Source organism: Panthera leo, chromosome B1 (assembly GCF_018350215.1).
Source record: "Panthera leo isolate Ple1 chromosome B1, P.leo_Ple1_pat1.1, whole genome shotgun sequence".
NCBI lineage: Eukaryota > Metazoa > Chordata > Mammalia > Carnivora > Felidae > Panthera > Panthera leo.
The window spans coordinates 193,360,834-193,374,802 of NC_056682.1; the positions used below are offsets into that span (position 1 = coordinate 193,360,834).

At 43.6% G+C, this 13,969-nt stretch overlaps 1 protein-coding gene across 4 annotated transcripts in view; it reads right to left on the minus strand.

The window, feature by feature from the left end:
* Nucleotides 1-13,969, minus strand: part of CC2D2A (coiled-coil and C2 domain containing 2A) — a 163,652-nt gene that overhangs the window by 119,656 nt on the left and 30,027 nt on the right. The window lies entirely within an intron of this gene.

A 13,969-nucleotide genomic window follows, 5' to 3' on the forward strand; every position in this document is an offset into this window, starting at 1 on the left:
TGATACTAAAAAAAGAGATGGCCCTTGACGTTCTTTTTTCACTCGCTTAAAAAATCATCAAGCCACTATTTTCCATTTTGAAGGTCACGTAACCATGGCAGATCACATGCACTGTTACATGTACTGAGGGTCCCGAGACTTTTCCTGTATGGCATTGGCCACACTGTGAACTTACACATTTGTGTGATTATTTGGTTAATACCCGTTTCCTCCTCAGGTTCCATGGTCCCCAGCCATGCAGGGCAGGCACATGGCAAGTGTCACAGAGTGTGTGTGTGGTTCCCTGATGGGACAAAGGTGGGCTTCCTGACTGGCTCTTGCCAGTCCTGTTCTCTGCCTGGCCACCCACCTGGCTTCTGCTCCAGAGAGAAGTCCTTTAATAGTCAATAATAAGTGTTTTTAAACATGAAAATGGGGGCGCTTGGGTGGCTCAGTCGGTTGAGCGTCTGACTTCGGCTCAGGTCACGATCTCGCAGTCTGTGAGTTTGAGCCTCAGGTCGGGCTCTATGCTGACAGCTCAGAGCCTGGAGCCTGCTTTGGATTCTGTGTCTCCCTCTCTCTCTCTGACCCTCCCCCGTTCATGCTCTCTCTCTCTCTCAATCTCTCTCTCTGTCAAAAATAAACGTTAAAAAAAATTTAAAGAAAAGCATGAAAACGCACCTTATTTATTTACTTCCCCACCTTAAAAAAATCCAGTTTTTCAAGTTTACTTAAAATAGCTACCACCTAATTCACTAGAATAATTTTATGAATTAGTGTTTAAAAGAGAGACAATATATTTTATTAAACATTATCTCATCTGAATAAAACAAATGAAATGGCTTCTCTAGGATTACCTTTTTTAAATATTTTTTTAAGTTTATTTCTTTATTTTGAGAGAGAGAGAGAATCCCAAGCAGATTCCACCCATTGTCAGCGTGGAGCCTGATGTGCGTCTTGAACTCACAAACCTCTAGATCATGACCTGAGCCAAAAATCAAGAGCCAGAGGCTTAACTGACTGAGCCACTCAGGCACCCCTCTAGGATTACTTTTAAAAACTGTGAAAGATTTTAAAATGATAAAAAGCAGTTCTTGCTGGATATTTTAGAGTTCGCGAGAGTGAAAGACATTTCAAGGGTATAGAGATTCTCGAGTCTGATCTGCACAACTAGCTGGGGAGGTGTCTTTTTCCCAGCTAGAATGTGCCCCACTTGAGGGCAAGGATGGAGTTGAGGACCTTTGCACCCGCACCGTGCAGCACTAAATCAGTGAGGAAAAACATATAAAGGAAGCACGGGGGCATGAGGGAGATTATACAAACAGAATGAACGTAATCCTCATTTGGATGAAACCTGATGTGATAACCGTTTTTTCCAGATAACACGAAGAATTGTGATATGCATGGAAAACCATGTGGACTCATCCACCCCCTTTGACTTAAGAACTGGTAGCGATTTGGTGCTTTCATTTTCATCGTGGTAGAATGAAGCAGTGTTTCTTTAAGCAACTAGAAGTCCAATAACCCTCGTAAGACATTTTTTTCCCCCCTAATTTATTGTCAGTTACTCCACTACATTACTGATCTGCTACGTGGTCCCAAGTGTCTATTTTTCCTGCCCGGGGGAGAAGAACAGACTTGCCAAGGCTGAGGAAGGGTGTGATCTCACACATACGTACAGAGGCTCTTTGACACAGCCGAGCAAACCTGGAGTAAATAAAGTCTCCATGGCATGGAATAAGAAGAGGATGATGAAAATAAGTTTTAAAAAATCATTAAAGACTTGATTTGGAGGCAAGAGCTCACGAATAATGAGAATAAGCATCCTGTTAAACTTCTATACATAATGTCAATGAGTGTGAAATACAGATTTCCTCTATAAGGTGCTATTTCTTTCTTTTTTTCTTTAATGTTTATTTTTGAGAGAGAGAGAGAGAGAGAGAGAGAGAGAGAGAGAGAACAAATGGGGAGGGGCAGAGAGGGAGGGATACAGAGAATCCAAAGCAGGCTCCAGACTCTTAGCTGTCAGCACAGAGCCCAACGCGGGGCTTGAACTCATGAACTGTGAGATCATGACCTGAGCCGAAGTCGGACTCTTAACCAACTGAGCCAACAAGGTGTTATTTCTCGCAGAAGCAGCAGGATGATGTCCTCACAAGGCTGCTCTAGCTTCCCAGGACACCTGTTCATCTGGAGGCTTCATCAGCTTCCCGTCTGCAAATGCTTCCAGATCTTCTCTGCTCTGTCTTCTTTGTCCTATCACCATACTCACTATACCCATTTCTCTCTCTGGATAGGCTTTGCGAAATGGTGGACACTTTCCACTTTTCTCTTAACCACTTCTATAAACCTGACCCCTCGGGAAACAACTACTTTGTAAGAAGATAAGCACTTCATTTTGAAGTAGTGTTCTAGTCTTGTCATTTTCTGTCCCAGGTTGATGTGATCTTGTCTTTACGGAGAAGTTTCTATAGCTCCTTCTCCACCACCTGAAGTCTTCTCCATTTCCCCCTACTTGTGCTGAGAGATTCCCATACTTCTTGCAAAACATTGCTCTGTGAATCTCACTGCTGACACCTGAACTCTCTACCATGGGGTACCCCAGGACTTTCTGAGGACATAAAATCAGAAATGGGGTGTTTTTGGTTTGGATTTGAATTGCTATTATCTGGACTCACATGGATTATGTAGAATATGTGAGCATGGTGATGATGCCTGTTTTGTGACCTCCCTCTTCCAACTTCCCTCTCTAGTTAAAGAATATGCTTTCTAAAGGTTTTTATTGATTTGTCTCACTTGTTATGATTAATAAAGATTTACCAAATCCTATAGTATTTTTATGCTTTCGTCAGTTGTGTACCATTGATAATTGTGATAATAGCACAATAAAAAATTCAGTTTGTTAGGGGGCGCCTGGGTGGCTCAGTTGGTTGAGCGTCTGAGTTAGGCTCAGGTGATCTCACAGCTTGTGGGTTCGAGCCCCGCATCAGGCTCTGTGCTGACAGCTCAGAGCCTGGAGCCTGCTTCAGATTCTGTGTCTCCGTCTCTCTCTGCCTCTCTCCCACTTGTGCTCTGTCTCTGTCTCTCTCAAAAATAAATAAGCATTAAAAAATTAAAAAAAAATTCAGTATAGAAATAGGTTATTTAAAATTCTTGGGGGGGGAGGGTTGGAATGAAGGAGCTTAAGAAGAAAGGGGAATGGTGTCAGATTTCCAACTGTTCAGGGCTTGTTTTTGGTTTTTGAAGGAGATTACAGTGGTCATCAAATCACTGTGCCATATAGATTCTTTAACAGTGGTATAACATTTTTATTTTAAGACATTAATATTTATATTATTATATTTATATTTTATTACTATTTATATATCTGTGTCATCAATAAAGTATTTAAAATATGACAGAATTCTTTTTAATGACAACTTACATATAGCATAATTTTTATTGGGACAGTGGACAAAAAGGTTGGGAAAACATGGCCTGCCCTGCCCTTTTTTTTTTTTTTTAATGTTCATTTATTTTTGAGAGGGAGAGAAAGAGAGAGCGAGGGGGGGAGGGTCAGAGAGAAGCGAAGACACAGATTCTGAATCAGGGTCCAGGCTCTGAGCTGTCAGCACAGAGCCTGAACCGGGGCTAGAACTCATGAACCCCGAGATCATGACCTGAGCCGAGATCAGATGCTTAACCAACTGAGCCACCAACGCGCCACTGGCCTGCCTTACCTCTCCCTCAAATAATCTCCCCCCGCTGATATAATATTCCTGGATAGAATGTAAATATGGAGCTGGGGGGTTGGGAGAGCATCGGCACAGAAGCCAGCTGACCTTGGCAGGAAAAATTGGAGGGGAGCAGAGGTGATATCCCCAAGGCTTGAGAGGAAAAAACGTGATGAGTTGGACAATCATTTGGACTGTCATCAACTCTAACCACCTTCATATGGATGTAGGAAAATGGAGTGTCTTTCCAGCCACTGTCAGCCCTCTGTGAACATAGTGTGTCTTCAGCTGTCACACAGAAGAAACCCAGCACAAAGAAAGGGCCTCAGGTTAATGGTGGTTGTCACTAGGGTGAAAGAATGTGGGCAATTATTTTCTTCTATTTCCTTCTCCCGATTTTCTAATTTTTATCAAACAAAGGAGTACCGGTTGTGAAAATTTAACTACATACAATGAAAGTCAAAACAGGCTGAGAACAGCGGGCTGTGCCCTGTGTTTTGAGCCTCAGCGCTGCTGATAGTTCACATTTGCTGAGGGGTCTGGAGGGATTTCTGCAGTCACTTTCTTCTTTTCTGCTTCTTTATTTCACAGCCTCCTTAACATTTCCGTTTCATGTTAACTGAAAACGTGGGGCCTTTATCCTGGTGTATGTCTCCTTCTGACTCCGGGGTGCTGGGACCCCAGGATTGCGGCTCTGCCCCTTGCTCCCTCCCACATCTCTGTGTGTCAGCACACTTCCCAGGCTTGGGGATTGTTTTGGACTGAATGCTTTTGTCTCCCCAGAATTCATATGTTGAAGCCCTCACCCCCATGTGATGGTATCCGGAGGTGAAGCCTGTGGGCGGTAATTAGGATTAGGTGAGGTCATGAGAGTAGGTCTCCCAAGATGGGATTAGTGTCCTTCTAAGAAAAGAAAGCCCAGAACTATGGCTCTCTGTGTCTCCACCATGTGAGGACACAGTGAGAAGACGGCCATCTGCTAGCCAGGAAGGGAGCTCTTACCAGGAACTGAATGATCCTGAGCTTTGATCTTGGGCTTCCCAGCCTCCAGAACTGTGAGAAATAAATGTCTGTTGGTTGAGTCACCAGTCTGTGCTATTTCATTAGAGCAGCTGGAGCTGACTGAGACGGGGATCATCAGCATGTGCAGGACTGAGCCTGGCCAGCCCTGCCTTCTGTCCCTGTGCTCCAACATCATCATGGTGGTGGGATAAGGCAAGGGGGCTTCAGACAGGGCTGAGATTCTGAAACGTGGCTTCATAGATATGGTTTGCCATGAAAATTCTGCCTACGGATGAGACTTCCACATTGCCTTGGGCAGAGCAGAAAAAATGTAAACCTCATTCAAGGGGGTCAGGGACTGTGTGAGAGGTGCCAGGGCAACTGAGTGGCCTCAGAACAAGCTTTGTGAACTTCCAAGAGGGAAAATAACATGTAAAGCTTCTGAACTTAGCGTATTTTTGCAGGCATTAATCTCTGTCAGGATACTAGTATTCTACAAAACCCAATTTTGGACACGCTAGACTGGAGAATCTCCTCCAGTTTTCAAGCATTCAGCTGACAAATATGCATTGGGCACCTATTATGTGTACGGGACATGAAGGATAGAACGGTGAAGAGAACAAACAAATCCTCATCTTCATGGAGTGAATTTTCTGGCAGGGAAGGGAGACCACAAACAGGCCGTATATCTAGTACGTCTGATGGTAATAGGTGGTATGAAAACAAGTAAAACTGATCAGGGCGAAAGAGGGCTAGAAGGGAGGGGTGTAGTGCAGTTTTAAGTGGAGTGGCCGAGCAAGGGCTTCTTAACTGACTGAGCCACCCAGGTGCCCCTAATGGGCTTCACGGTGACATTGGAACAGGTAAAGATGAGGGATCAAGTCACGTGGATGACCGGGGGGATGGGCATTTTAGTTATAAGTCATATCTGGCACAAACACTCTGAGACAGGGCCATGTCTGATGTAGGACCAGAGCCGAAAGGGGAAACGTAAGGGGGGGAGATGGAATCCCAGGTATCAGGTCGTAGAGATAAGGTGGAAACAAACTCTATAGGTCATCCTACAAACTTTGGCTTAAACTCTGAGTCAGGTAAGAACCACTGGGGGGCTGGAGCAGAGGAGTGGCATGACCTTATTTTCCCAAGACCATTCTGGCTGCTGGGGTGAGAACAGAAGCCAGGGCGTCAGCTGAGATGCTGTGCGATACTCCAATTGGGAGTTGGAGGCGGCCTGGATCCGAATTGGAGTGGTGGATATGGTGGGAAATAGGCGTACTTTAGGTGTTTTTGGTCTATTCTGAAGGTAGAGGAAACAGGACTCATGGGGACATATCGATGGGGGCAGATGAAGACAGGGGTTAAGGGTGACCCAAGCCATGGAAGAATGAAATGTGTGTTTAGTGAGATGGGGAAGACCATAGGACAAAGGGTTTGGAGGAGGAGATTAGGAGCTCAGCTTCAGTGGAGTAAAATCTGAGTTGTCTCAGGAGAGATCACAGACCTAGCTAAAGGTAAGAGCTAAAAGCATAAAACTTCTAGAAGAAAATATAGGAGAAAAATGTCATGAACTTGGGTTAGGCAAAGAACTTTTAGATATAATACCCAATGCACAATCCATGAGAGAAAAAAAGTGATACACTTGACTTCGAAAGACATGATGAAGAAAATGAAAAGAGAGGCGCTTGGGTGGCTCTGTCGGTTGAGTGTCCGACTCTTGATTTCGGCTCAGGTCGTGATCCCAGGGTCGTGGGATCGAGCCCTGCATCTGGCTCCATGCTGAGCATGGGGCCTGCTTAAGATTCTCTCTCTCCCTCCCTCTGCCCTTCTCCTCTGCTAGGCATGCTCTCTCTGTCTCTCTCTCTCAAAAAAAGAAGAAAATAAAAATAAAAAGATAAGATAGTTACTTGGAGAAAATATCTGTGGATTATGTATTGATAAAGTACTTGTATCCCAGAATATACAGAGAACTCTTACAACTTCACAGTGAGACAAAGAATCTGGTTAATAATGAGCAAAAATTTAAACATTTTACTAAGATGATACAAAAATGGCTACTAATGAAAAAATACTATCATTAATCACTGGGGAAATACAAGTTAAAAGCACAATGCAATGCCTTTATACACCTTATAAAGACTATAATTAAAGACTGATGATACCATGTGTTGGCAACTCTCATAAACTGTCGGTGGGAGAGTAAATTGACAAAGCCGTTTTGTAAAACAGATTGGTAGTTTCTTAAAAGTTAAATAGAAATGTATCATATGACCCAGAAATTCTACTACTTATCAAAAGGAATGAAAACATCCATCCATGTAAAGACATGTTGCAAGTGTTCTTAGCAGCATTATTCGTAAGAGCCCCAAACTGGAAATAATCCAAAAGTCCACCAACAGGTGGTTGAATAAGTAAAATGTGGTGTATCTGTGTGATGGAATAGAACTCAGCATGAAAAAGGGATGAAACATGGAAAGATGCTACAACATTTATGAATCTCAAAAAACATTGTGCTAAGTGAAAGACGCCAGACACAAAACACTGCAAACTGTATGATTCTGTTTACAGGAAATGTCTGGAAAAGCCGTATTTATAGGGAGATAAAACAAACCAGTGTTTGCCTAGGGCTGGGGTGGGAGTCAGGATTAACTGTAAATAGGCACACAGGAACTTCCTGGGGTGATGATACATTCTAAAACTGGATGTGGTGATGGTTGTCCAAATCTATACATTTCCTGAAAATCATTGAATGGTATCCTGACAGCGGGTGAATGTGACGATATGCACATTAAAATTCAATAAAGCTATTAGAAATGTGAGTTGTCTCATTGGACAGGTGCACGTGGACATTGGGTAGAAGTCTGCCCATGTAGTCTGAAAGAGCCCTAGGCTGGGGATATACATTTGGGAGTGGTCAGTTACACACGTGATATGTAGATGTTAGAATTTCAAGTCTTGAGATGAACAAGAGGATGAGTGTTGATGCGGGAAAAAGGGCCAGGCACTGAGCCTGGGTGCTCCAACATTTAGAGGTTGGGGGTGGAAGAACCAGCAAGGAGACGAGAGGTAGAGCCGGTGAGGGAGAAGTAAGATCAGAAGAGCAGGTTGCTGGCAGCAAAGAGCAAAAGGAGGAGGCAGCAGTGAACTCCACCGAATGCCGCTGAAGGTCAGGAAGATGAAGACTGGGAACTGACCAGTGAATTGGGCAAATGGGCAATTCACTGGCCACCTCAACAAGAGCAATGCCGGTGGCGAGTGGGGATGTGAGTCAGATTGGAGTAGGTTCAAGACTGGAGACAAAAATAGGGGTAGATGACTTTGGAGCAGTGTCGCTCTCAAGGAGTCTTTTGGAAAATGCCTTTCCTGACAGCTAATAATGATGATTCTGTGTGGTTTTTTTTTGTATCTGTTGTACTCTTCCTTGAGATGGTCAGTGAGGTGTGGCCACGGGAGACCGAGGAGAGGCTCAGGAAACAAAGTTCATCACACCCCCCGAGTTCTAGAATCAGGAGGCATGGCACACCATGCAGGGCCACATGGAATGACAGCAGGGTGGTCAGGAGGCGAAGACAGGAGCAATGCAAGACCTTAGGCTACGGTCTTTACTGGAATTTCTGAGGGAAAAAGGCAAGGTGGTGTTAGCAGTTTAGAGCTGGCTAGATTGAATTATTCTGGGGGGCTCTCCGCTACTATCTCTAGTTAGTTGCCCGGTGCCTGGCCCTGGGATGATGCAGGCAGAGGAATATTGCTTCCTGGGGTTGTACCCAGCAGAAAATGGTGGGCTCTGGGTTGGGTAGTGAACATATCAAAGGCACACTCCACTCTGAGCCCTTTGCCACCTCTAAGAATTGGCTACAGTTTCTTCAACCCAGAAAGTTTTTTTTTAAAGATCTCAAACATCATAATATCCAGGAAAAAATTATGGAAACAATGTATTATTTATTCATTCTTGTTTTAATATGTTAATTTAGTCCCCTCCGTACTGGGTGAGGTAGCAAATGCCAGCGTTGGTGAACCTTTGGGCCGGAACATTTCCCAGCGTGCCTGCTCTGACTAGAATGTTCTTTTGCTTCTCCAGCTGCTAGACTCCAAGGTAGCTGCCAAGACCCAGATCTTTTGGGCGGCTCTCCTCTGTGCCCCATACTGTACTTTGTAACATTTCTTTCCTGGGTCAGTCTCTCCAGGGCTGGATGGCTTTTAAAAAGTATGCCTAAAATGAATGATCTATTTCCTCAAGTTTGCATCAGATTTCGCCAGATTCCCTACTTTCTTTTCAACCAGTACTGAGAAATTGGCTCTGAAATGATGCTTTAATCAGAGAAACTAACACGAATGAATGGAAAACAGATGTCAGTAATGAAGAAATTTATGTTCGTAAGACACTACTTAACATTTGATAGTTAGTCCCTTAAGAGATGGTGTAAGTTGGAATCTTGGGGGAAATGTGTGTCCTTTTTTTCTAGATGTTTATTTGATTTGGAACTAGTGCCTGCTCAGTGAAATGCTTTCTTTATTTGGAATGTCATGACTATATGTATGTTTGAATAGCAGATTAGGAGCCAAAGCTTTCACTGCATGATTTATACTGCTGTTAATCAGGGGCACCTCTGAGCATGTGCTTGGTGCCCTGGAGAGGCCATATAATCCGTGGGCTGGTATCTGAGTATCCGAATACAGTCTGACTTTTGCAACACCTGTAGGCCTGTAGGAGTGCTATAGTGTAGAGAGGGTTGCAGTTCAAGGTGAGGAGCTGGGCTGCTACCACCAAGGGGGAGGCCAGACCCAAGAGAGGTTTGGGAAGTAAATGGCCAAAGGAGTCAAAGATCTGGATCCAGGAGAGCAGACCTGGTTACGGAGGATGTGGTGGGCGTGGCAGGGGTGGTAAGTCAGCACGTGTGAGCCCCGAGCATGGCCTTGAGCAAAAAGCAGAGAGGCCAGGTTGAGACATCTGTTCACTCAGTAAGCATTGTTGAGTGCCACCTGGATGCGGGCCTTGTGCTAAGCAGAGCTGAAAGTCAGTCCCTACCTTCAAGAATTTCTAGTCCAGTGGAGAGGGGAAGTAATAAAAAGATGACCTCAGGGGCACCCGGAGGGCTCGGTCGGGTAAGCATCTGACTCCTGACTTCAGTTCAGGTCATGATTCCATGGTTTGTGAGATTGAGCTCCACGTCGGGCTCTGTGCTGACAGGGCAGAGCCTGCTTGGGATTCTCTCTCTCTGCCCCTTCCCAGTGCTCTCTCCCTCTCCCTCAAAATAGATAAATAAATGTTAAAAAACAAACAAACAAAAGAAAGATGACCTCAGACACTCACATGGGGGCAGGAGCCATGAAGTACAGAGAAGCTCTACTCAGCCCACACTGGGGCGTAGGGGAAACTTTCTAAAGGAGGCAGTGTGTATATTGAGTTTTAAAAGGTAAGCAGCCAGGGTAAGAGAAACAAATAAACAAAAACCCCGAAGAGAGAAGGGGTTAGTTTAGGTAGGGAGAGTAATGTAGGTGATTCACTCGAATGACACTCTTTGGCGGGGGGTGGGGGGGGGTGGGGGGGGGAGAGGCACAGTCAGAGTGGCAGTCTTGTGAAGGCTCTATGCTGGCTCTATGCCCCGTATGAAGAGTCCCCTGGGGGCCTGGGGGCCACGGCTGACAGTGCTGATTGCAGGATTGCTACTGCACCTTCCGTGGGCAGCTGGAAACCCTTAGCCTTAAAGACCAGTCAGGCTTGGGATTTGGGTTGTCAAGTGATGCTGTAGTGTGGCCACGAAGAGCACACAAGTCTATGGACTGGACTTGAAGTCCTGGCTCCTCTTACCCTCTAGCTGGTGCTTCTCTCCGAACTCAGATTCCTCGCCGATAAAACAATGTCTGATGGTAGTGCTGTTCTGAGAAATAATGTCACCGTGCCTGCCCTGTCCTCGCACTCAAGAAAGGTAATTATTTTTGTTAGTTATTTGGCAACGAGTTCTTCTTTCAGCTGGAGGAGACAACTACGTGTGCACCAGACCCTCCGTAGTGAAATCATTTGATTTCACTGTTGTAACTGCTGCATAATGTCAAGACTTTGATTATCCCCACTTTATAAATGAGGTTCCCTTGGTTTGGGAAGATGAGGTTATCGCTCAAGGTCCCGTGGTTGAAAGTCGTAACGAGTAGTAGTGAGTCTGATTTCAGCTCCTGTAGGTTTCAAGGAAGGTGTGCTGAATGGAAACATTTATCTCTCTTAATATCTTGGCGACATACTGGGATGTGGGCAAGGAAGAAGAATGAGGAATCTTGGTAGAAATCTTATCAGAAAGCTTGCTAAGTGGCTCAGAACATGAGCTTAAGCTCTCAGAGTTCAAGATTGTCAAATTTATCATCTGTCTGCCTGCCTATCTATCTGTCTATCTACCTACCTACTTACCTACCTACCCTTCTATCACCTACCTATCTATCTTGGTGTGGGGATGCCTCAGGTAAACCACTAAGTGCTAAGGGAAGAAAGTAAAATGGAATCATGTGAGCTTAAAAAGTCCCATAGCGCTAACATAAACTGCCCTGTTGGGGCTAGGGAACCCACTGAATCTGAGGTTTCACCTAGGGAAATGTAAACAGTATTTATAAATGGGTCATGAGAGATAGCTTTGATGATCCATTTACACAGAGTATTAGCCCAGCCCAGTTTGGGTTTGCCCAGTTTGTCAGGATGTTTCGATGTATAAAAATCAATCAATAGGATACACCTTGGTAACAGAACCATGGACAAAAAACACATGATCCTCTCAACTGATGCAGAAAAAGCATTTGACAAAATTCAACATCATTTTATGAAAAAAACATTCAACAGAATAGAGATAGAAGGGAAATACCTCAACATAGTAAAGGGCATATATGAAAGCTCACAACTAACATCGTGCTCAGTGGTGAACAACTGAAAACTTTTCCTCTAAGATCGGGAGCGAGACAAGGATGCCTCCTTTCACTGCTCTGATTCAATGTAGAAGCCCCAGCCAGAGCAGTAAGGCAAGTGCCACAGACTGAACGTTTGTGTCCTCCCCAAATTCTGATATTGTAACTTAACCCCCAGTGCAATGGTATTTGGAATTGGGGCCTTTGGGAGGCAATTAGGTCATGAGGGTTCCACTCTCATGAATGGGATTAGTGCCCTTACAAAAGAGATCCCAGAGAGCTCCCTTGTGCCTACTACCATTCCTCAGGGCAAGAGGACAGCCATCTGTGAATCGGGAAGTGGGCCCTCCTTACCACATACTAAATCTGCCAGGTCATTGATCTTGAACTTCTCAGCCTCCAGAACTGTGGGAAATAAATTTCTGTTCTTTATGAGCCACCCAGTCTGTGGCATCTGTTACAGCAGCCCAGACACATTAATAGTGCAAGAAAAAAGCTACAAAGGCATCCTAAATTGGAAAGGAAAATAGAAAACTATCTGCATTTGCAGATGACGTGGTCTTACACTCAGAAAACTCTACAGATTATACACAAAAGAACTGTTCAGCCAAGTTGCAGGATATAAAATCGACATGAAAAACTCAACTGTGTTTCCATCCACTAACAACAAAAAAATTTAAAAAGGAAATTAAGAGAACAATTCATTTAGAATACCATGACAAAGAATAAAATATTTAGGAAGAAGCTTCACCAAGGAGGCAAAAGACTTGTGCACCGAGAGCTGCCAAACATTGCTGAAAGAAATTAAAGACACAAATAAGTGGAAAGACATCTCATGTTCATGTATTGGAAAACTTAACACTGTTAAAATGTCAGTACCACCCAAGGTGATCTAGAGATTTAATGCAATCCCTATCAAAATCTGACTGGCATTTTTCACAGAAAGAGAGAAATTCATCCTTAATGCGTATGGAATATTAAAGGACCCTGAAATACCCAAAATGATTTTGAAAAAGAGTTGACATTCTCACACTTCCTGATTTCAAAACATATCGCAAAGCTACAATGATCAAAACAGCATGGTGTTGCATAAACAAGACATACAGACCAATGGAATAGATAGAGAACCCAGAAATAAACCTTTGCGCATATGGTCTTCAACAGGGGTGTGAAGCCACTTAATAGGGAAAGAACAGTCTCTTCAACAAATGATGTTGGGAAACTGGAAATTGATACGCAAAAGAATGAACTTGGACCCCTACCTTACATCATATAAAAATGCAATCCAATGGATTAAAGACCTACATGTAAGACCCAAAATTATAAAACTCCTAGAAGAAAACATTGAAGAAATAATTCATGACATTGAATTTGGCATTGATTTGTTAGATATGTCACTAAAAGCACAACCAAGAAAGACAAAAGCAGAGAAATAGGACTACCTCACACTGAAAAACTCTTGTGTGTCAAAGGACACAATCAATGGGAGAAAATATTGGCAAACCATGTATCCAATAAAGGGTTTATTATACAGAATACGTGAAGAACACCCATAACTCAACAGCACCCAAAACAAAGAACTTGATTTGAAAGTGGAAAAGGATAGACATTTCTCCAAGCATGATATACACATGGTCAACAAGCACATGAAAAGATGCTCAACATCACTAATCATCAGAATAATGCAAATCACAACCACAGTGAGGTGTCAGCTCCCATCCATGAAGATGGCCAGTGTAGAAACAATGCAAGCGGCAGATAATGAATGTTGACAAGGATGTGGAGAAACTGGAAACTTGGTGCAGTGTGGGTGAGAATATAAAATGATGCACCCGCTACGCGAAACGTATGCCTGTTCCTCAAAAATTAAGCATAGACCTACCATCTGAAGTGGCATTTTCACTTCGTGGTTTGTGCTTCTTTCAAAAGAATTGAAAGCAGAATCTTGAAGATATAGTTGCACATTCGTGTTGACAGCAACATTATTCACAACAGCCAAGAAGAGGTAGAAGCAATCCAAATGTCCATGAAGGATGAATGTATCAGCAAAATGCAACATATACATGCACTGAAATATTATTCAGCCTTAAAAAGGAACAAATTCCTGTCACATGCTATAATATGGATGGACCTTAAAGACATAAATGCTAAGTGAAATAAGCCAGTCACAAACACAAATACTGTATGATTTTACTGATCTGAGGTACCTAAAATCGTCAAATTCATTGTAATAGAAAGAAGAATGGAGGGTGCCAAGGGAAGAAGGCAGGGGAAGTGGGGAGTTACTGTTTAATAGGTAAAGAGCTTTGGGGGCCCTGGGTGCCTCAGTTGGTTAAGCATCCAACTCTTGACTTCAGCTCAGCCAATCATTTCATGGTTCATGAGTTCAAGCC